At 43.2% G+C, this 25,246-nt stretch overlaps 1 long non-coding RNA gene across 1 annotated transcript; it reads right to left on the bottom strand.

Annotated features, from left to right (window-relative positions):
- Positions 1-23,466: 23,466 nt before the first annotated feature.
- LOC134285669 (uncharacterized) lies at positions 23,467-24,471 on the bottom strand. The gene is made up of 2 exons (XR_009996531.1): positions 24,085-24,471; positions 23,467-24,021 (listed from the first exon to the last, which is right to left on the bottom strand). It is a non-coding gene; the product is annotated as an uncharacterized LOC134285669 (long non-coding RNA).
- Positions 24,472-25,246: the final 775 nt, after the last annotated feature.

The following is a 25,246-nucleotide window of genomic DNA, read 5'->3' as shown; positions in this document are numbered from 1 at the left end:
GAATGGAGACGGCTACTATGTACAGCAGAGGCCACCCCGGCCTTAGCCTGATCGGTTAACGGTAAGTACCTCTCTAGATTTTTTGCTCAAAGTCACCTCATTGACGGTACAACAAAAACACTAAATTAGTGTTTTAACCGCTTATCGCTCCCACTGTGCACTGCATCTGCAGAGATTGCGCTCGATGGCATCAGCGACGACGTAGACTACCAGCCAAAGTCACACTCGAAGACCAACCACACAAGACACACGTTGTTGGATTGATGTGCGTTTGCTCGTTTCGGGACCGAGTCGATGAGTGCCGCCGCCTAAGGTGGATAATTATTGCTTGTTCACATGTGTCGCACCGTATGTGGTTCCTCCGGGTCAATGGATTCCAAAGGCCAATGATGATGACGTTGCCGCCGTGGTGGTGAAGGGAAAACTGAACGGTATATTACCAACCGAGTTGCGGAGGTAGGGTAGATGACTTCCGAAGCGACACAGGTCTTGAAAGGCAATCTGCTAATTGATAGTTTCTGTTGACTGCCTTTACAGGGGATGGGGATTATGAGACTCTGATCCGATTTAGCCTTTGGATGCGATGTTTGATGCGGCAAAGTACAAAGTAACAAATTCAGAGAAGTTACCAAGTGATTCTAAATAATTGGAATTGAATTAAATTTAGCACTTTTTCATGCGAGACGCAACGAACCAATATAAATGTTTTCCTTATCAAAGTTCAAATCGCCAACATGTGACATTTTTCACAAAACATTTCAAATTTTAATTAATGTTAGGCTAGGAATTATTTCAAGATTGAAATGGGAGCACTTGTTCATGAGGGATTCAACAGCAACTATTGCCGACTCACTTCAACACAAGCACTTTGGTACTGATCGCTTACTATCATAGCAGCAGAGCAGCCCTTTCCGAGCAGCACCAGAGCGCAAGAATTTTCCCACGCTCACCCTTGGGAGACCATCCAAGAATGTTTTAAAAATAAATTTAATTTCCAAATTCCATATTTATGACCAGAGACCACAACTGGGATGAAAGCTGTTTCCTCTCGGAAAATTGTCTTCGTTCCCGTCTCTTTGCCATTCCCCATATCTCACGCGTCGTCGGATGAAGAGTGGAGGCTATGTAGTGTAAGTACATTTCGTTCGGTCCGGCAAGAGTTTTTCCCAGCCGCCGTCGTCCTCATCGTTGACTGATACTGATGCAAGTCCGAATGCGATCAGCTCCAGCTCCGCTAGAACTTTTTCCTCTGGAAAAGTAATAGCCATGAAATTTTAATTTAGCCATCTTCCGCCAATGGTCAGGCTCTCCATGAAGTATTCCGCCAAAAACGTCGCACTTGTTGGGCCGTTCCATTCCATTCCCGACCAGCACGGCCGTTCCGAAGATGGCATTTAATCTTGAAAATTGTTTGCTATAGTCGGTAGCGGCGACGACGATGGTTACGAATTGAACTTGTTTCCGGAGCTCGAGTGGTTTTGGTTGTGGACAGACTCGTCGCACGTGAAAAGGTGTGAAAATGTGACAAGCCGAGTTGTCACGAGACTGGGCTCTGTCTGTCTTGTCTGGCGTGTGAGGGGAATTCTTAAATCTGGCTGGCTGAGGGGCTATAAATAACAGGGATGTTGGTTCATTAGCAGGAGTTGAGTGGCATTTAGATGCGATGGAAAATGCAACATATTTGCGAAAGAGATTTAATCTGTGCAGGCAATGTCTACAGTGAGATGTATTTTGAGTGATAGTACAGTTGGATCTCCTGTTAGTCGACGGCAACTACTTTACGGTCACTGTTATTACAGAGATATTCTAAGACCTAATACTTGACAACTCTGTCTGGGCCTGGGTGAACTTCAATAATGCGTGCAAAGGGGTCACTCGATAGTTGGATTATCGTCTTGCTTCAGGAGTACCATTATAAAGTTGCTTGTATACATTTCTGCTTCTGGTTATGAGGTTGCGAAATGTATTTCATTTTCCACCGTTGCTGTTGCATTATTTGTTGGAGTCCTTAGTAATCGATTCGGACGGATCTCATTGTAGCCCGGAACGGGGATGGTCAACAACGAGAAGCCAGTCAAAAATGCTCTGATGTGAGCATATCTAGCTTATGTTGGGGCTCTGACATTGCATGGGCTGCAAAACGATTAGTCAATAAGGAGAGCGTCCAACATAGCTCTGGGCCTCACAAGTCCTTACCTCATGCTTCCACAAGTCAAGAGATGGCACAGGCCGCCAGCTAAGAGTTGTGTGCTTAGCTGGTACCAAGTACAGCCTGGGCACTGTTGTCCTTATAACTTCAAGTAGATTGAGGAGGTACGACCCGAGCGTCTGTTCACCAAGGAGATGCAGCTCAAACAACGTCTGTTCTGACATCCAGCGGCTGAGTAATAAATGAACTGGCACGATGGCCCTCCAGCGTAGGCCCAATAAGTCACCCGTAAAGATCCCCATTGCGAATAGCATAGGAGAAAGTACGACTCGATACAAACGGCAAGGACCCACGCGATGAAAAAAGGACTACGATTGTTAACTAGGAACATGGAATTGCAAGTCACTTGGTTTCGAAAGATGTGATAGGATGATCTACGACGAACTACATCCCCGCCACTTCGACATCGTGGCGTTGCAGGAACTTTGTTGGACTGAACAGAAAGTGTGGAAAAGCGGGCATGGAGTGGCTACCTTCTATCAAAGTTGTGGCACCACCAATGAACTGGGAACAGGATTTATAGTGTTGGGCAAGATGCGACAACGTGTGATCGGGTGGCAGCCGATCAACGCAAGGATGTGCATGTTGAGAGTTAAGGGCCGTTTCTTCAACTACAGCATCATCAACGTCCACTGCCCACACGAAGCGAGACCTGATGACGAGAAAGAAGCGTTCTACGCGCAGTTAGAACAAATATACGATGGTTGCTCGCCGCGTGACGTGAAAATCGTTGCCAGCGTCATGAACGCGCAGGTAGGAAGGGAGGAAATGTACAGACCGGTAATCGGGCGAAACAGCCTGCACGCCGTATCGAATGATAACGGCCAGCGATGCGTAAACTTTGCAGCCTCCCGTGGTATGGTAGTCCGAAGCACCTTCTTCCCCCGCAAAGATATCCACAAAGCCACTTGCAGATCACCAGACCATCAACAGAAAACCAAATCGACCACGCCGCGGCTCAACATCAAGCAGCTGCTTAAGGACAAACGTCTTGAAATCCCGCTTCAACAGTGCATCAGAACTTCAAACGCACAAATCTCAAGAAGCAAGCTTCAAACAACAGTGCATTTTATTATTCTGTTCTTGCTCACTTGTTATTAGCTTAACATAAGATTCTCAGGTGTATTGGTTTTGTTTACGAAGAGATTTGTGCCCTCGAAATCGTGAGTAGGCGCCAAAGTCGGCCATTGTGGCGGCCATTTTGGGATTCTAACGAGTCTGTCCTTCGTAGAAACTGGCTAAAGATTACGTGTATCAGCTAGTAGCGGCCCTACCACCGGAAGAGCAGCTTGGCGAAGCTGCACATGAAGATGTCTGGAGGGACATCTGATCCGCCATAGGTAGTACCTCGGCTGCAGCACTAGTCTTCAGGACTCCGAATCACAGAAACGACTGGTACGACGGCGAATGCGAACAGTTGAACAACCTCCATGAGATTGAGGAGGAGGTTAGCCGGTTGAAAAATAACAAAGCCGCTGGAGCAGATTAACTACCAAGCAAGCTTTTAGAATACGGTGGAGAAGCACTGATGAGAAAACCAATGATGCAAATTATTACCTCACGAATGCTCAATCTACTAATCAATTGTATTTTTATCGCTTGCGATTGCGATTGAACTGTACACTGCTCAGCGATGACCAGTGGCAAAGAGGTGGCAAAACGAACAAGATGTAACTCACAAACGATTTTGCACACATCTGTCAGTGCCGCCACATGCTCACCCGAACAGCCGAACAACACCGAATGGGTTGGTTTTAGAAGCTACGGCACGAACGCTCGACACGCACACAGAAGCAACAATCGCATGTACCGACACCTTACCAGTAACGTTTCCAGCCTACGATGCTTCGCGATAAGCTGATCTAAAAGCATCGAAACCGACAGGCTCGGCTGGAACGCAGCAGCTCAACGGCAAAAGGGGCAGGCAATGCCAAGGGGCCAACAATGCTGATCAGCGTCGAGTTTGTTCGTGTGCTATTCGTACGGGAGGATGGTTTGATAAAGCGTGGAAGGCTGAAAACGTATTCGTTATCTAAAGCGAATCGCATCATTTCGCAAATGTTTTCATCAAAAAGCAAGCTTGGAGAAAACTACAATGGGCCATTACCAAGTTTTGGGAGGAGGAAGTATCACCGGAGGAATGGATGGCAGGTATCGTATGACCCATCCACAAAAAGGGCGACAAGTTGGATTGCGGGAACTATCGCGCGATCATACTACTGAGCGCTGCCTACAAGATACTCTCTCAAATTTGATGCCGCCGTCTATCACCGACTGCAAGAGAGTTCGTGGGGTAATATCAGGCTGGATTCATGGGTGAACGCGCTACAACGGATCAGATGTTCGCCATCGGTCAGGTGTTGCAGAAATGCTGCGAATGCAACGTGCCCACACATCACTTGTTCATCGATTTCAAATCGGCGCATGAATCGATCGAGAACAGTTATGGCAGATTATGCACGAATACGGAACCCGGATAAACTGATACGATTGATCAAGGCGACGATGGATCGAGTGATGTGCGTAGTTCGAGTATCAGGGACACTCTCGCTACCGTGTCGTTATCGTCGAGACAACGTCGAATGCTCGTCGAACTGTGCCCAAATTGGTTGACGAAGGAGCACGTGGTTACCAAAAGTTGAGCCTACACCCACACCCCACGTTGAGTAGGGAATCCTGTTCAACGGGATATTTTCAGCCAATTTGAACATTATGAGTAATGCTTTATGCTTACCTATGACTGCCCTGATCTTACTCACAACTAGGCTTTACTGGGCTCTAACATGTGCTTCAATGCTAACTCTCGAATCTATTGCAAATACGATATTGGTCATTAGCAAATGGTTTACGGCACTATTAATATTATCACTTACTTAGTTTCACAACTTCACAAACGATTTTCGTTGCAATCTAGTTTGAGGTACAATATGTAGTGGCTTCACTTATCTTTTAAACTCACAATAGTACGTCTGTCTTTAACTAAGCACTCTGCTCAAATGGCGCATTAGTCCAATCAAAAGACTTATTGTACCCAACAAGGTATTGATTTTCAATCCGGAGTGGAAAACTACTCGGGTTTCCCAGGCATGAAAAGTTTCCTTTGAAAATTCAAATAATCGCATTCGATCGCTCCACACAACCCATATTGTTCGAGCACAATCGAATGAACTTCAAAATCGGGTGCTATCGCACGATCGAGTAGATGAATGAACGAATGTGAGTGGAACTCGATAAAAGTGCACAAAATTTAAGCTATCAGAGTTTTCCTAGTATTCGTTAGATGGCAGCACTAGCTTACCGAAAGCTCAGGTTGTGCATTTTCGAACAAAAACGGCCGAATATTAGGGTGGAACAATAGCTGTTCAACATTGCGTTAGAAGGTGTAATAAGAAGAGCGGGGATGAACACGAGAGGGACGATTTTCGTTTCAGTCCGTTCAGTTGCTTGGTTTCGCTGATGATATTGATATTACATACATACATACATACATACATACATTTATTTGTTCGACATCACATTAAAGACAAGACATAATCAACAATAGTACGCCACAATACTCGGTTTGTGGCTGCCGCTCTCCATCCTCGGTCGCGCCCAATGCTCGCCAGGTCACGTTCCACCTGGTTCGCCCATCGTGCTCTCTGCGCTCCACGCCTTCTTGTGCCAACCGGATCAGTTGCAAACACCAGTTTTTCAGGGTTGTTGTCTGGCATTCTTGTAACATGCCTTGCCCACCGTATCCTTCCGGCTTTGGCCACCTTCTGGATGCAGGGTTCGCCGTAAAGTGCAGCGAGCTCGTGGTTCATCCTTCTCCGCCACACACCGTTCTCATGCACACCGCCGAAGATCGTTCTTTGCACGCGTCGCTCGAAAGCTCCGAGTGCTTGTAGGTCCTCCTCGAGCATGGTCCATGTCTCGTGCCCGTAGAGGATCACCGGTCTTATTACAGTGCGAGAAATAAGTATAAAGACAGAGCCGTTTTCCATACAAAATAATCATGTTTAGGGATTAAAATCTCTTTTTCTAGCGATTCGATTGTTATGGAATTTTGTCTGCAACCTTAGAATAACTAGAATTTTGGCTATAAATATAAATCATCATCCATGAAAACGTTTATATCGACTTTTCAGATTCAAATAAATATAAAGACACGTATTTCCATATAAAAATGTGTCTTTATATTTATTTGAATCTGAAAAGTCGATATAAACGTTTTCATGGATGATGATTTATATTTCTAGCCAAAATTCTAGTTGTTCTAAGGTTGCAGACAAAATTCCATAACAATCGAATCGCTAGAAAAAGAGATTTTGATTATTTGATTTTTTTGTATGGAAAACGGCTCTGTCTCTATACTTATTTCTCGCACTGTAGCGTGTTTTACATGGTGCATTTGATGCGTGGGTGTATCTTTTTCGACCACAGTTTGTTCTGGAGCCCGTAGTTGGCCCGACTTCCACTGATGATGCGCCTCCGAATTTCACGGCTCACGTTGTTGTCAGAAATCAGTAAGGATCCGAGGTAGACGAATTTTTCCACCACCTCGAAAGTATCCCCGTCTATCGTAACATTACTACCCAGACGGATCCGGTCATGTTCGGTTCCACCTACCAGCATGTACTTTGTTTTTGAGGCATTCACCACCAGTCCGACCTTTGCTGCTTCGCGTTTCAGGCGGGTGTACAGCTCTGCCACCGTTTCAGCTCGCGGCACGAAGCCGTTGTGGGATGCGTTGAGCTTCTGAAAGAACTTCCGTGTTTCTTGGGAACGGCACAGCAGTTCCATTTCTTCACACTCCGCTTCTTCCAGGCGGCGCTTTTTCTCCCGAAAGAGGCGGGTCTGCTGTTTCCGCTTCTGTTTATAACGTTCCACGTTCTGTCGAGTCCCTTGCTGCAGCATTACCGCCCTCGCTGCGTTCTTCTCCTCCAAAACCGTTATGCACTTTTCGTCGAACCATTCGTTCCGTCGATTCCGTTCCACGTACCCGATGGTGCTCTCGGCTGCGTCGTTGATGGCTGCTTTCACTGCGCTCCAGCAGTCCTCTAGAGGGGCCTCATCGAGCTCGCCCTCGCCTGGCAACGCGGCCTCGAGATTCTGCGCGTATGCTGAGGTGACATCCGGCTGTTTCAGTCGCTCTAAGTTGTACCGTGGCGGTCGCTGGTATCGTACATTGTTGATGACGGAGAGGTTTAGGCGCAGTTTGACCATCACCAGATAGTGGTCGGAGTCGATGTTGGCGCCACGATAGGTCCTGACGTCGATAATGTTGGAGAAGTGCCGTCCGTCAATCAGAACGTGGTCGATTTGAGATTCCGTCTGCTATGGTGATCTCCAGGTGTAACGATAAGGGAGGCTGTGTTGGAAAAAGGTGCTACGAATGGCCATATTTTTGGAGGCGGCGAAATCAATGAGTCGTAGGCCGTTTTCGTTCGTCTGCTGGTGGGCGATGAACTTTCCAATCGTCGGTCTGAATTCCTCCTCCTGGCCTACCTGAGCTTAACGGTTCGCGTAATAAAGTTCGCCGTAACACGAAGTTAACTATCTACAAAACGCTGATTAGACCGGTAGTCCTCTATGGGCACGAAACAAGGACCCTACGTGCAGAGGACTAACGCGCCCTTGGAGTTTTTGGACGGAAGGTGTTGCGTACCATCTACGGCGGAGTGCAGATGGAAGACGGGACTTGGAGAAGGCGAATGAACCACCAGCTGCATCAGCTGCTGTGGGAACCAACCATCGTCCATACCGCGAAAATCGGAAGGCTACGGTGGGCAGGTCACGTCATCAGGATATCGGATAGCAACCCGACTAAAATGGTTCTCGAGAGTCTTAAGACCGGTACAAGAAGACGTGGATCGCAGCGAGCTAGGTGGGTCGACCAAGTGAAGGACGATCTGCGGACCCTACGCAGAGTGCGGAACTGGAGACAAACAGCCATGGACCGAGTGGAATGGAGACGGCTACTATGTACAGCAGAGGCCTTGGCCTGATCGGTAAGGTATTGTGAGATATAAGATGTACTGCATAAAGCTGTGGAAAGGAGATTGATCACAGCAGGCGATATAGCGCATTTGAATGTGATGCGAACTGTCAAGCAGACAATGTTAGCATCCCTGCTTGCGTAGCAACAACTCCAGGCGTCACCCAACCGCGTTCACTCTTGCCACTTGCGAAACGACGTCAGCCTGGGTAAGTTGTGTGTGCTGCACGTGAGGGGTGATTCCATCCCAGTGAAATACCAAACTCCACAGGTATCAACATCCTAAGTTAATGAATACTTGGCATTTTTTGCATTTGTCGTATTCATAACACCTTATTAATGAAAAGTCGCCTATTGAAACGCATTGAGGCGAAAAATGTACACGTACTAGTGATGAATTTTTATAACTCAACCAAGTTTGCAAGGACAGACTTGTTAGAATCCCAACATGGCCGCCACAATGGCCGACTTTGGCACCTACTCACGATTTCGAGGGCACAAATCTCTTCGTAAACAAAACCAGCGCGTCTGATCTTCTTATTTTAGACTTATTACAAGTGAGCAAGAACAGAATAATAAAATACTTTGATGTGTGAAGCTTGCTTCTTGTGATTTGTGCGTTTGAAGTTTTGATGCACTGTTAAAGCGGGATGTTAAGAAGTTTGTCCTTAAACTGGTCCGATGTTCACACAATTCCAACTATTTTATTTGTGCATATGCCAGCAAACATACCCGCTCACAGCACGTTGTGTACACACCTCTACATATCGCCCCAGTAAATTGCAGCATGATTGAAGTCAACATCGGAATCGTCTGGTCAGGAAATGGTAAACAGCACAAAATATGTAATCGGTGACATACGAATGTGTAGATATGTGCACTTCGTGATGGGATGGTTAGGTACGTTCGTCTTGAAGTCACACGCAGATCCCGGGCCGAGGCGGAACATACGGACGAAAACGATGACGACGACGACAGCGACGAGACGAGGAAGGAAGTGTCGCACCAGAAATAGAAACGAGCATTTGATGCTTGTTATGGACATTTCGATCGAGCATCAGCGCATTAAGCGAGGAAAACTATTTTTGGAATTAATTAGCGAATCAATTTCTCATTTGATAGCGTGCGTTTGCGAATTAGAAGAGGGGTGGGGGAGAGTGAGGATTAGCTATTTCACCCGTTCATCATCAGCCAGCGTTATTGGAACATGATCAAAGACGAAGAAATGGAGCTGCGGAGATCGGTCGCCTATGGTCGAGGAACATCGTTGGAAGAGGCGCGGTTTGGATACAGATCTGGTTGTTCTCCGGAAGTGATAGTTCACTGTCCACTTTGAGGTCAGGTTTTTGATTCGGTAGTAAAAGCATCATGAGTATCAATAGTTTACTGAAACTTTTGATTGGAAATTTAGCAATGAAGAATCTGCTGTAATGATTTCATCAATCAAGACATTTCAAATCCTTGAGAATCTGGTAAAGGCAGGTTAAATTTTGGACCGTAGTATTCTTCGTACAGGAAAATGAAAAAAAAAAACTAATTCAACCATTTCTATACAAATAGACCCCGTAAGGTAAGAAGCTTTTATATTTTTCCAACAACTAATCACACCATTGGAAACTTCATTAAAAACTGCTGAACTTTATTCAATACACCCAATCACCGTCACATTGCACACGGCACCACCGGAGAGACAACTTTTAATGTCAATTAGAAAGTTTATAATTATAAGCTCTACTCCGGCACAGCAAATTAGCTCCGTCAACAAATTGAGTGCTGCGTCCGACCGAGAAATCTGTCCAACCAGTTCACGTGCTGTTTGTTCCCGACAATCAGCTGCACTTTCCGAACACCAGTCTCTCTCTCTCTTGTTCTGAGCCCTAACGGTAAATTCCATCAAAGCGCATTTCCATGGATGCAATCGATACCAACGAACTACTTCCTGTGTTAGATGCTGCCGCCGCCCATCATGGGAGCATCAGCTGGAGAAAGTGGGTGCTGGCTGTCTAATTGAAGCCCTTACCAGCTGGAGCCACAGTCCTTTACGAGACGACGACGTCCGGTCCGTTGTTACGCCACACTCATCACAATCCTTGCACCTGTAGGTACATAGGTAATGTGTGCCAACTCAGCCAGTGAGCTCGGAGCAACCTATTGCCATTCCAATTAACGAGCAAAACACAATTCGACTTCCTTCCGTAGTGGATCCGGATATGAATGCAACTATGAACCAACTGAGCTTCACGCAACACCGCAGCATTCCTCTACCGGCGACCTATTCGACAAAAACATGGGAAATGCCATTGTCAGATCGGTACACTGCTACAATTATTGACACGACATTGTTTTTGCTTTGCACTAAATTCAACAAAGTTTTGCTCGTGTAGGGAATGAGTAAACTAATGTTCACTGGAAAAGGTCATGCGCTTCGCGAGTAGTAGATGCCACTCAGTTTATCTAGATTAGTATTTTTTAAATATTATTTGGTGAGTTCATTCTATATTCTCTAAAAATAAAGATTATTGTACTTAAATATTCTAATAACTGTAGTAAGGTGCACCGGGGCAAGATGAAACGCCAAGTTTTGAAAATGATTTCAACACAATTTGGAAAAAAATTCCTTCGCCAAAAGATTGTTTGGTTCTAAAAATAAATGATTAGATAACATTATATTATCCCGATGATGCATCTTTCTTAATCCGTTTCATCTTGCCCTGGTGTACCTTAAGTATTCTTTTAAAAATTATTGACGTAAATTCTACAGTCAAACAATTAGAATAACTAGCCACAGAAGCCCAATGTCCTAACTGTTCGTGTGACTAGCATCTAGTTTGCCACGCCCTTACAGCGTCATTACCCGAGTAGAAGGGCATACCTTAGAAATACCATGCGAAGAGCAACATGTGCTCTAAACCCTAAAATTGTTATTGCTGCGTTATTCTACGAAATGTTATGAGAACATCACAATAACAGTTGGAGGTAATTGAGCAGAGTTTGGTATTGATGTAGTATTTGTTGGTTTAGCAGTGAAAATAATCGAAGAACAAGATTTGCTATTACATCATGAAGTCATCGAACAAATGAAACATTCAGTAACAAGAAATGTTATTAGTTTGTTATTCAATAACTTTGGAATAACAAATACAGCTCTTGTAATTTAAGGTATGCATTCATTATTGAAATAACAGGATTTGTTATTTTCTAGGTGTTATTTATACAAAATTTTGGTATTCATTTTTGTTATTTTGCCTCTTATTACCACCTAATGAAGGGCATATAAAGGTATGGTAGTATTTAAGATTAATACCTTGATATGTTATTCACTTTTTATTTTCTTCTGCTCGGGTAGCGGTACTAGAACTGTCAAATAAATTTTGTTTAGCAAAACAAGAGACCCTCTACACGATGGGAACTTACACAGGGTGTCTACTTATAACTCAAAATGAAATTCCCTGAGTTTTCCAGGTTTTTCCAGATGAAATTTTAAAAGTTTATAGGGTAGGTAATCATGAATTGAACCAAAATGCGGTTTTCTGAAGCATCGGGAATATTGACTGATTTTTTCACCCACATGGAAAAAATTTACTACGGTGAAGTCTCAGGTATATGAAAGACACAGGTATTAGCTTTTCGTAAAGTGGTAAAAAGTTTACATTTGCACCACATTTCATTGAAAAATTCAATTATTTGTCAATAATGATTTTAATCTTAATTTGAACCATCGTAATCATAATTTGAACCAATTTTAATCTAGATTTGAACTACTGGCGGCAGCAGCTCGAGCAATTCCCACAACAGCCAATTTCATGCTAAACAACCCAAAATCACATGGATCTGCTAATTCTCATAACTATGTTTCATTAGGCAGTGGAATTTCAACTCAGAATGTTCGGAATTCTTCAGAAATTTGGAAACAAAATTTTGAATTTTTCATCTTCCAAGAGTAAACAAAGCAGCCACTAGCGCAGTCTGCAGGCCAACACTAGAAGCTCGCCCCCTCTCACTAGTTCAAATCTTGATTACAAATGGTTCAATTCAAGATAAGATTCTCCAAGTAATAATTACGTAAATTTGATAATTTTATGACAAATAATGTGGAATATTATTCGGTTAGTCGATTCTACGATGAATTTGCTTTCAATTAACGTATTCACTTATTGCGTGTGATATAATGCGTGAGCTGTACGAGTGCACCGAAAATGTGCTTCCTCTGGGGGGAAATGGGTGAAATCGCAGTGATTTTTCAATTTCTTATTTTCAATGAAAAAAACACTTCATTCAATGCTTTTAAAGTCAATTCTACCAGGTTATATTATGAGAATCCACTTACCAACCTTTTTGGGACAAGATTTGCCCAAAAAGTGTATTATTTTAATGAATTTTGAAATGGTTCAAATTAAGATTACAATTTGACTAGTTCAAAGCTTGATTTCTTACCCTAATTCAAAAAAATACCCAAATTTTCTAAAAATAATATAAAGGGTGACTTAGGGCATCGGCAGGTTAGTTCTCTTCGTCATGAGGGTTTTATGTCAGCTAAATTGCCTGAAACTTGATCATATTCAGCTTGGTTGGGAAAGATTTGATGTCAACTCTGAATTCAGTAACAAATTTTGAAAACGACGTATAATCGATGCTACAGCATTGATTATACGTCGTTTTCAAATTTGTTACTGAATTTAACAGCTGAAACCTAGGTTTCAAAAAAAAAACATGACAAAGAGAACAACACTGCCGAAAATACGTAAGTTTCCCTGCTGAATACTTTCAAGATTTCTGACTTCTGAGCGTAATTCCTGGAACTTCTTACAAAGTAACTTCCTGGCTTTCCGCAAGATTCTTTCACGAGATATCTGTTTGAGTACGTCCCGATATTATTTTCAAAAGTTTTCCGATATACTTCCAGAGATTCTCGCTGGATTCCTGCTGAAGATCCATCCAAAACTATTCAAAATTTCTTGGTTGGGCCTCGTAGCCATGCGATTAGAGCCCGGATGGGTGAGGGTTCGATTCCCACTCCGAGCGATGAAATTTTTCACGAGAATAGCTTCTTATCCGTAGCCACTCCGTGTTAAGTATCGTTCAATCGGTACAGCCGACGGCTGAAGCCAGTGTCCGTGTCTCCTTTAGTGGTTTTCCGGGATAGCTATCCAATAGTTTATATCGGGATTTTTACCGATAGTTTTCAGATATTTCTCTTGTTTTCTCGCGGAACTAAGTCCGTAGCTACTTTCAGGATTCCATGAGGTATTCAGAATTCCTCCTTGGATGTCCTTATGTTTCTTTATATTTCCTTATATTTCTTCTCGGGATTACTTTTACCTAGAACTTTTTTCGAGATGTTTCATTTTAACTCCGGTTTCTCCTGAAGTCCCTATCGAGATTTCTTCAATAACACTTTGCGGAGTTTTCCGCAAGATTTTATTTGAATTCCCTCGAATATTTCTCCAGGATATATATTTCCTATAAGGTATTTCGTAAGTTATCTCAGGAGACATTCTGAGGAAAACCCGTAGAAGAATCCCTGCAATAATTTTCGGAGAAATCCCTAAAGGAGTATCCAGAATCTCGGGATAATTTCTGGTAAAGATTACTGGAAGAAATTTGGGAATAATGCAGAGAATATCTGTAAAAAAAAACTCAGGTGGATCACTGCCAGAAATCTGGTACAACTACAAGGAACAGCCTGACTCTGAAAGAATGCAAGAGAAGAATTCAATGAGAAATATCAGCAATAACTCCTGTGGAAATCCCAGAAGGCACTCTAGAAAAAAAAAATAGGAGAAAGTCCAGGGTAAATTCAGATAAACTCTGAGAAGCATCTCATGACCTACATCGGAAGGAATCTTCTGAGAGAAGTTCCAGGAGATACTCCGAGAGAAATCTCAGGTAAAACATCAAAATAAACCTAAAATAAAAGTAAACTTTTAATAAATTCCTGTAGGAGACCGAAGAAAGCCCAAAGCAATTGTTTGAAGATATCACAGGAAAAAAATGAAAGGAACCTCTTGAGGAACTCTTGCAGTAAATTCGTGAAAACTCCTTCAGGAACTCTTGGAGGAACTTTAGTAGAAACCCCAGGAATAACTCCTTTAGCAACTTCGAAAGAAATTCTGGGAAGATCTTCTGGGGAAGTCCCAAGAGGAACACCGGAAGAAATCGTATAAAATTTCCATGAGGAATGCCGAAAGAAATTCCACGATTTATCCCGACAGAAATTCTTATAGAGTATTCGGGATAAATTCTGGTAGAAATCCTACGAAGATTTCTTTGAGCAAAACACTGGAGGAACTCCGGAAAGAAATAGCATCCCCGTGAAAAACTCCAGGAGAAATCGGTTGGAATCCTGGAAGGAATCCGCAAGTATGCCTTTCCGAAAAAAAAATCAAAATGGAATACCAAGAAAAATAGCGTCAAAAATGCGGAAGGAATTTTATAAGAAATCCTGAGAGACATTCCAGGAGGTAATTCTAAAGCTGTTCCAAAAAGAAACCCTGACGGAATTTCTGAAAATAATCCTTGTGGCGAAATTTCTATATGCATTACTACCATGTTTTTATTTATTCATACGACCCAATGTTTTTTTTTTTTATCGGAGTAAAATTTCCCTGAGTACTCAAGATATTCCCTGAGTATTCCGGGTTTTGCCTTGTTAAATAAAATTCCCTGAGGATTCCCGGTTTTCCAGGTTTCTCCAGGTAGTAGACACCCTGTTACAAAAATCAAATATGGCAATTCAAGTTGTTAATATAATTAAATAGGAAAAATGACTACAGCGCCATTGGAGTTCTAGTGTATTTCTATTGTCAAACACGTCCAGGATTCATTCGCCAACTGCTCGCCTTCTGCTCTCAATGTAGTCCGGAAGAAGACTAGAGGATGAAATTATTGGAAGTATTTGTATATAATTTAGCGTTGTTCTGTAGTATGTCAACGGGCATAGGATGACCAGAAATTCAGTTTCAGCCAAGGTTGCTCCCAAGCTGTCATCGGTTATCCTTCGCCCATCGCTCAAAGCCGCCATCGCTTTCTCAACGGGCTGCGTGATTCGTTTCCATACGCCACCCATGTTAGAATCAGATAGTCTCTTTAAGATCTGCTACGTATTCGAACCAGTGAAAGAGTCTTCGTGATCTCTATCAAACATCCACAACTTCTGTAGCAACTCTTGGCTGACCCTTTAAAACTTGTTCCATTGTCGTAAAATATTTCGGAACCCGCATCGATAGCTGAACCGCCATATTAAGTGTTAACAGGACGCTGTGCTCAGGTTATACACCACTTCGGTTCACGCGACCAGGCAAGTGTCACGTAGAGTTTTCCCTTGCATCTTCCCACGGTAACATTGATTGGTCCGAAGAAGTCGAGGCCTACGAAACTTAAAGCGCACCCGAGGCACGATTAATATAACCCTCCTAAGATGTTACGTTTGGCACACCATGATGGCGTAGTGCACACTAATATCTGCTTTTCATTTCGTTGGATTTCGGAAAAGTTTTCGGCTGTGCAATTGGGCATTGCATGCTAATCCGTTGTCTAGAGTCGTGCTTCCTTCAAAGATCAAATAGCTCACAGGAAGTATTAATAATATGTTGTGTCCGTGTAATAATATGTTTCCTCAGGAGTATTAGCGGGAATACCGCTTGAGCTGATCTACCTTTATTTATTTATTTATTTATTGAACACACGGGACATGCTACGAATCGGTTCGTGTTGACTGTAATTAGTCCTAGCTGAAGGAAGACGTAAAAATTAGTGTGTTCGCAGATTCCGGCGGCGTGCGTTGATGTTCAGCATGCTCAAAAGTGATGGGCAATCAATATTGCCCTGCAGGAGGTCTCCGACAAAGCATGCTTGAGCAACATTGCGCCTTGCAGCGAGAGGTTCCAAATGTATGAGTTGGCAACGGCTCTCATACTTGGTAGGTCATGCTGATTCCTCCACCTGAGGTGGCGTAAGGCAAAACGAGTAAACTTTCGCTGGATTCGCTCAATTCGCTGTACGCTTTCCTATACATATTCAACATCGTCAAAGTTTTGTGTAGATAACTCGACCCGCTGGTTAAATTGAACTTCCCTGTTCCTCTTCTTGATAATCTACACTTCGATGGCCTTGACCATTCACCACAGAAAACGTTCCGCTTTCGCTTACTCATCCTGCTGAACTTCAGACCTGATCCAGACGATTTGTTATTCACAGCTGTTTTGCTGGCCTACGTATTGAAGGATTGACTCAATAGGTAGGCCAGCACATCCGAATTCGCCTACAGTTCAAAATAAAACAGTACACACTGGAAAAACTTGTAATTAGAAGGCACAAAATGTTGCTAATTGGCAAAATGAGAGATGAAATTTATGACAAAAAAATCGCGTTCTGGTGGGATTTAAACCCACGACTCCGAATGCGCTCGACCGGTGCTTTAACCAGCTAAGCCACAGAAACAGTACACAACAGCCATCAACCTGAAATAGTTATTTATGCAACAAGTTGCAAAATGATGATTTTTTCAGCACGAGTCATACATTTATCCAACGAGGCTTGCCGAGTTGGATAAATATGACGAGTGCCGAAAAAATCGAGTTTTGCAACGAGTTGCATACAAAGTTTTTTGTAATTACGAAAAAACAGCCATCGAGTACAGTCCTCACTTCCTACACAAACACAAACCGAGAAAACATACAGAAGCTGGCGACCACGTGTATTAGCCAATGTTTCCGATCAAGTAGGCAATATAGTAGGCCGTCGATATGACTGTCACAAATTTTCAAGCTTCCGTCCAGTTCAACTTGGCACCTTATCTTCAAAGAGCAGAGCATCTACAACACCGCAAATGACCTGCGGGAAGTTCCTGGACATGGAAGGGATTAACTTCCGGCAGTTTTGATTCATTAGCAGTGAAAAAGAGTGTAAAATTGACGTCAAATTTGCCATTCAAGCAAAAGTGCCGAAAAGTACTACTTTTCGGCACACTTAACAGTGTTGAAAAGTAGTACTTTTCGGCACACTTGACCAAGAATGGAAAAGTAGGCCATTTCGTTACCTTTTAGCCGATGGAAAAGCAATCACTTTCGTAACGTAATTACAATATTCGAAATGCGGACTATGTCAATGATAAACTGCATGCGGGTGATATGTTACAATAAATAACCCACTCCAAGTTCATCGATCAGCATTAACTTAATTTAAGGGTGTTCTGGCCACAAATCCATCGGAAAATGGAGAGAAAACGGACCGTTGAACCGCCTGCCTTCCGGTTCCCATGCGGTTTTTGGTCTTCACTTCATCATTTCGTCGGCCACATTCCTCTACGACGGAACGTTCCTCCTGGTTTCCGCTCCAGCTATTTTCGAGACTACTGACGGAGATTGCTTCTGAATGAGAACAGGTGAGGTTTCCAATAGCGTATTCATTATCATTGCCCCGATTAATAGCAGCCTACAATTAAAATGTAGGCGTAGAAGTCAGCTTCAGGCTTTAGACATTACCACAGTGAAGTGGATGTCTTTCGTTACTTGATACCGTGTATATGCGACGCAACCGCAGAGTTATGATATGTAGCTGAACTGGAGATACGTTCTTGATGTAGCCCTTGGAAGTCCTGGCCTCCAAGACATTTTGCAAACCTTACACTGTCTGATAATCATAAAAAGAACATCTTTTTGTATTGCGTAACACCTTGGATATCATCAAGGACACGCAGCAAGAGTAGATTAAATGGACATTTTGGTAAACATGAAAGTTCTGAGCTCCAGGCCATTTGAATACCCAACAACCGTAAAAATATATAAAATTGGGACATTCTTAGAGAATCAGTGAAAGGCTTCCAAGTGCATTCATGGTCAACATAATACTGATCTTTATTTGCGTATTGGTCACATACAAGACCTTGTAACAAGTGTCAGTGTAACGTCCAGTATTGATGAGATTTGTCGCGTTTAGTATACGTTAAATTTTGTTCTAAAAAAAGGAAACGTTTGTAGATAGGTTAAGTGTAACGTCCCAAAAATCCCACGAACGCAGCCATCACTACACTGCCCTATACAAGGACGACGGTAGTTCTTCTAGCCACCACCAGGCTGCACAGGACTGCACAAATGGGTGGCCATGGGAGGCAAACTGGGTGGCCATCTTGAGGAGGATACAAGACGGGTCAATGGCCAAAGGTTCGGGGTCAACGAGCTCCATTACAACATTTCATTAGCCTGGTGATCTTCAGAGCCAACAGTCGTACACGTTATAACACTTCGACTGATAGAAAGAAAACGTGTTTGGAGAAAATAAAAGTTGGAGGAAAGTTTAGTAGTAGAAGTTTGTTGAAGTTGAATTTAAGAAACAGAAAAGGATACCGAGAATAAAGAAGGAGTATGAAGGAATACTGGATTTCCAGGACCTCGCGGTTTTTATTTCAAAACCAAGTTAGTAATCCGTTCAGTGGAAGTCGCTACCGCCGCGTGGACCCTACTAGCCAATTTGTAGTGTGTCCGCATCCCTGTAACCCGATACAACCACCAAACGCGCCGACGAACCCAGGCTTTTCCAGTGACTCTACGGATTACTGAAGCCTCGAGTCCGTCAACACACTCGAGTGGCGCACGGGACAGGAGGAAGGTCCGCGAGAGGCTGCAGCCAACAAAAGAGAGAGGAAAGGAGAAGATTTGCCCGCCCCTTGGCCCAGGAAGGAGAGAAGGAGCCAGTGGACAGGCGAAAGGAGCGCAGCGAAGGCGTGCAGTGCGCGGGGCCCCAGAATTAGTGAAGAAAAGTAGAGCGTATAAGGTAGGGCGAGTCCTAAAGAACGTGGGAGGTGTCGTTCGGTGTTAAGGGCGGACGCCACAAAGCTAGGAGGGAGAAAGCTAGAGGAAAATGGTAGGAAAATAAGACGTCAAGAGAAAGTGGAATACAAGTGTAGCTAGTCCACGAAGATAGTGGGAGTTTCCTTAGCCGACCTAAAATTGTTTTCTTTTCGCGGAGTGTCACAAGCGTTTTGCCGACCCTGACGTGGGTTTCATCCTTGCTGGGTGTAACACGGCTCTTACTCAGTTACAACCTGCTATGTGGGGACTCAAACAAACTTGAGAACCTTATCAGAGGATACGATCATTGTACCGAATGAGCTGCCATTACAAAAAAAAACTACTCGTAAGGTTATTGAGCACCATGAATAGCAGCGAGCAATGACCGCAAATGTAGATTCAAAGACGATTGAAGAAGATTCTGTACAATTTGAAACTGGGTAATTCTCGCTAAAACCAGGCCGCCATTTACATGAAGTCAGGGATTTCACATTTTCCTTGGTTATTCGCTAGAATATGATAAAAAAAAAAGATGAAAACCACTTTGGCTGAGTTAAATTAATGGACCCCTCGCTTGTCAAGGGGCTGACAAGGTGACAAAAATGACAATGACGTGAGTTTCGACTGGAAATTTGTTGAATATTTTAACTGGCTTTCTCAGTACATATGGGGAAATTCAAAACGACTAGTTTTGTATTGCCCGACGTTTTGGCCTTGTGTATTTGGCCTTTTTCAAGGGTAAAACTTTCTGTCGTTCTTCGTTACATTTATATATGCCGCAATTTTCATGTTTATTTATTTATTTATTTATTTATTTATTTATTACACCGTCTTCGATAGTCAAACCGTACAGACTGTACTTAATGTAATGTATCTTAAAAACTAAACTATTGACTAATCCGTGTTTTAAAAACAGCTTTCGTAGTGTTGAAGTCGTACACGTTTGAAACATCATTAAATGCTCGAATGCATGAGTCGAGTGGGTTGTTGTAGCCGTAGTTTGAGCGATGATACGGAACAGATAGTAAGCTGACAAACCGCAAACTTCGAGGGGGAACGTTGAACGATATCTGTTGCAGAAGCGCAGGGCAGTCAATTGTTCCTTGAATGACGTCGAAGATGAACAAGCGCTGCAGCTTAGTACGTCTAGTAGTCAGTGGTTCTATGTCTATTAATTTACACCGTTCGGAATAGGCGGGAAGATTAATTGGGTCATTCCAGGGAAGCAGCCTTAATGCAAATCGCACAAACTTTTTTTGCACACGTTCGATCGAAAGTATGTGCGTTGTACGGGATCCAAATAGGAGCAGCGTACTCCAGGATACTTCGCACCAAACAACAGTAGAGCGACTTCAGGGCATATACGTCAGTAAAGTTTGAAGCGTGACGACGAATGAACCCTAGAACCGAGAATGCTTTGGCAGTAGTTATCCCAACATGTTCATTAAACGTGAGCTTGGTATCGATAGTGACTCCCAGGTCGCATATTGACGTAACACGTTGTAGTGGTTGATCCTCCAGGGTGTACTGATGATGCATAGGATCCTTCGAACGGGAAAAGGAGAGAACCTTGCATTTCTGGCCGTTGACGAACATTCCATTGTTGTTACACCACATTAACATTGTGTTGATATCCTCTTGTAGAGCGGTGCAATCATTCGAAGTCTCTATAACGCGAAAGAATTTCAGGTCATCGGCGAAAGACAGCTTGACCGACGAGAGGACCAGGTTCAGATCGTTTACAAAAATGTTGAATAATAGCGGACCAAGTACGCTGCCTTGGGGCACTCCAGACGTAACCCAGAAGGTTCTAGAGCGTGCTGAATTAACCACAACGTATGAGGTGCGACCGGATAGGTAGGAGGAAGTCCATTTTGTAAACCAAGCCGGGAAGCCAATATGTTTGAGCTTATCGACTACCAGGTTGTGGGGTACGGTGTCGAATGCCTTTGCAAAATCAACGTAAATTGCGTCGACTTGCCTTCTCCTTTCCACTTCCCGTGATAGCGTAGAAACATAGCACATCAAATTAGTAGTTGTTGAGCGATGCGTCATGAAACCGTGCTGCGAGTCCGAAATTATAGGTGCTGCGATATTGTAGATGATATTATGCATCAGTTTCTCGAATAGTTTACTCAAGCAACATAGTATGGAAACACCACGATAATTATTCACACGGTTGATATTCCCGGACTTATGAATTGGTACGATGGAGGCAGTTTTCCACGCTAATGGGAATGTACTTTCACGTAGGGAACTATTGAAGAGAATGGCTATAGGAGCTGATAATTCTGCCGAACAGTTCTTCAGGAACAGAGGAGGAATACCGTCCGTGCCGGCTCCTTTCTTAGAGTCGAGATCGTCGATGGCCAGCATCACTTCGTTTGGCGAAAACTGTATAGTAGGTAGGTTGATGTCATACGAAGGAATGTGAGCGAAGCAGTCTTCACGGGGCACTGGTGACACCTTGCTGAACACACTTTCGAAAAACCGAGAGAAGAGATTAGCCGCTTCTGAATTGGAACTGGCTTGGGTTCCATTGTAATTGACATTGCAAGGAATACGAGCAGATGATTTTTGTTTCCTTACGAAGTTCCAGAATTGTGATGGGTTCTGTTTTAAACTGGACTGGATCTCGGCTATATAGGATTCGTGTGTGGACAACAGAACAGATTTGTACGTTGATTCTGCCTCACGAAGGGTGGCCCTATCGTTTTCTGATTTCGTGAGAAAGAAACGATGTCGCGCTTTCCTTAGGGTGTTACGAAGGTTTCGCAGCTCGGGTGTCCACCATGGTTTGCTAAACGTTGAGGAGAACGATCGTTTCTTACGCGGCACATAAGTGTTGCAGACAGCAGAGAGTTTGTTGTAGAAGGCAGAGAGTGCATCATCGACGGTACCGAATCGCAGAAGGCTATACTGCTGAAGGTGGGACAACAATATCTACTTGCTCTGGTAGACTAACAAACGCGAGATCCAGTAGTGCACCATTCGCGTTCACGAAACTGTTGATTTGACGAAGGCCGGAAGCAAACACGGATTCAACGAGACATCTTTCGCGGTCGGAAGTCATGTTTGAGGGAATGTATCCATTAATCTCGTCGTCGATTTGCCAATGTAGTTTGCTAAGATTGAAGTCACCCAGAGACAGGATAATGTCGGCATCTGAAGCTTGACTGGTGATGTGCTGAACAGCATGGGAATGGGCAGCATAAAGATCAACATTTGAGCCAGGAGGAAGGTAGACTGATATTATGTAAAGCGAACGGGATGTTGGGATTCTTGTACGTAAAATAACTATTTGATTTTGTTTGGGGACACTGGACTAGACACACCTATTATCAACGACCTGGACTGTACAATTACAAAATGACATTCTGAGAATAATATTCTGAGAATTTCAAAGACCTTCTCGTTGAATTACAAGATACCTCAAAAACACTAAAACCGTTTTGTGTGCCGGGTAATGTTGTGCACTTTTATTTTATGCACCTTTTTTATGCCCCGTATGAGAAGAGCCAAGTATGAGACCTGTTCAGAATCAGCATAGGAAACAACATTATGCAAGAGAAAATATAATAATTTCGGTAACTTTGGCAACGGCGGCGGCCAGGATGCAAGGGCATTTCAGGGGGTCCCGAAAGTTTTCAGCTGGATACCCGGAGATCTCAGGGACGTTTCAAGTAGGTTTCAGGGGGTCTAAGGTTATTAGGGGCAGGGATGCCATATATACAGATTTATCTGTATTACACAGAAATTTGAGCATCCGTACAGATTAAATTTTATATTGAATACAGATTTTCGAGCTAGAGGGGCTATTTTTTTGGTATGGGATAAAGATTTTTGGAAAAAAAAAATCATCTGGCATTCCTGCTCCGTGGACTTCAAGGGACTCCTTGGGGTATCAGGGGCACTTCATGGGTCTCAGGGGGTTTCAGGGGAGTTACAGCATTTCTCAGGGGCGTTACAGAGGCATATCTTGGGGATTCAAGGGGTACCTGGAGATCACAGGGGCGTTTCAAGGGCGTCCCAAGGACTTTAACATTCTCCCGAATTCAGAATTGATTAAAAGAAGGAAAAATCTCTGATTGAAATATCAACAATTGCAACGCCTAAACATTCCTTGAAAGAATAGCCTTTGTTTGAATACATATCTGATGATCACATTCGCAGTCAAAATCAGGCTTGGTATTGATCACCGTTGGCAATCACTTTCACGTAACAGAAAATATTCGTACGCATTCACATTCGCATAATCGCAATAGGCTCATCAAATCGTCTACGCCGTTGCTCAGGAGCTTTTCGGGTTGCGAACGTCCATCCAACGAAAGGTTCGAGTAACCATAGGAAACTTCAATGAAGTTTGTCTTAACAACGACCGTCATCGATTACTGAATCGACGGTCACGAAGGTCATTGCAGCAGTCGCAAAACTACCGTGTTGATCCAAATTATATGGCCGTTTCGAATTCTGACCACTGACCACTGACCACGAGTAGTGAAGGCTCTTGAGTTATTGAGCCAGTGTAGTTATGAAATATCATTTCATTCAGGATAACTGCTGGCCGCAGTAGGAGCAACCTATTCTTTCCATTTTATTTTGAATCAATCTATTCTACGGATAATATTTGGATAATGTTCAAAAATGATTGCAGTGTTCAGCTTTTTGAAATTTCCCAATAACTTTACCTAGTCCGAACACTTACATAAATAGAACCACACCCGAGACCTTAGCAGCTTATTATCTTTTTCAAGAATGCAAAAAAAAACTGAACAAAACCATTTGCACCAAATATTTATTTACATAGACATATTTTAGTACAATATTGTTCACTTCATTATGTCCTCCGTGATACTGTCGAATTTTCCCGACAGTATCTGAAACGATGTGAGCCGAGGGATGGGAATGAACATGCATTCAAAATCCAGAAAAAAAAAACCAATCAAATTTATTATTCTTCCGACACGTATGGTCCTGGAGAGAACTCATCAGTTGAAATTCTGTAGTTTGGAGGGAACTTGGCAAACTATCCAGGGGTTATTTCGCTAAAATAAAACGGCAAATGTGACCTTCCATTGACAAAAAAATCAACAAATAATTCAACAAACCTGGACCAACTGCAGCTGTACGCCAAGCGATGTGCGGATGATGACGGAGACGGTACCATAATTCGGAGTGCACGGATGATTGACTTGCCACAAGAGTATGACAATAATAGGTCTAGGGTTACTAATCAGCCAAGAAGAATGGTATTGATGCATTTACGCAATTTTCCTCTGGTACTTAGCTAGTATATTTGCAGTTTGTACGAGGACGCGAATGAACCATGAGTGACGGTTAACTAACTGAAGGTCGGAGTCTATGATGGTCAAGCTAACAAACAAATCGTAATGGTCTACAATGGTTTCTTGGTTACGATTTTTCCACTAGTGTATGCGATCTATGGTTGCTAACATAGCGGTTGCTCACGAAGGTCGATGCGAGCAAAACCGTAGCATACTTGTGAATCTCGCGACCAATGCCAAGCCTGGTCAAAATGCTATAAAGTTCCTTAGTTTTAAAGCCAGAAAGAACAACATATGATCAAAGCATAACAATCTTTGTTCAAGCTTGGGTCAAGAATTTGGTAACGCTACCTGGGTTAATTATCCAGAGTGGGTATCCAAGAAGCCTTGTGAAAAAATCATTCGGGGTAATAGACTGAAGCCGGTCCCAAGGGGTTTCAGGGGTGCCTGGGGGTCTCAGGGAAGTTTAAAGATGGGCGAAGGTGATTTCAAAGGGTTCCATGGAATCTGATGAGCATTCCAGGGGGTATCAGGAGCGTTTTCAGGGGAATCTTAATGGTGTCTCATTGTCAGTGGAAATTTCAGTGGACTCCGGGGGGTCTCAGGGGTGTTTTTGGGGGTTTCTGGGGCGCTTCGGGGATTCTCAGGAGCCTATCAGAAGCTCTTAGGGGGTTTCAGACAGTGAGCCGTACAGTACTATTTTTCCCCTATCGTCATAATACTTTTACCGTCATGACTAATGTGGCATACTACCGTTATACACTAAATTCATGCTACATTCGATGCATGAATGTTATTTGCTATAAATATAGTATATGGCATCATGATTGTAACTCAAATCAGGAAGATGAGAAGTATGAAATGACAGTTTTGCAATAAAGACCTAGATTTTCAGTGGTTCAGTGGTTGAAGAGAATTAGAAGTGAAATTCTTTTTTCATAGATCCCACCTTTCCGTGCCCCCACCTTCGTGAGAAAATCCGCCT

Source organism: Aedes albopictus, chromosome 1 (genome assembly GCF_035046485.1).
Source record: "Aedes albopictus strain Foshan chromosome 1, AalbF5, whole genome shotgun sequence".
NCBI classification, from domain to species: domain Eukaryota; kingdom Metazoa; phylum Arthropoda; class Insecta; order Diptera; family Culicidae; genus Aedes; species Aedes albopictus.
This window is presented reverse-complemented; position numbering and strand designations above follow the sequence as displayed.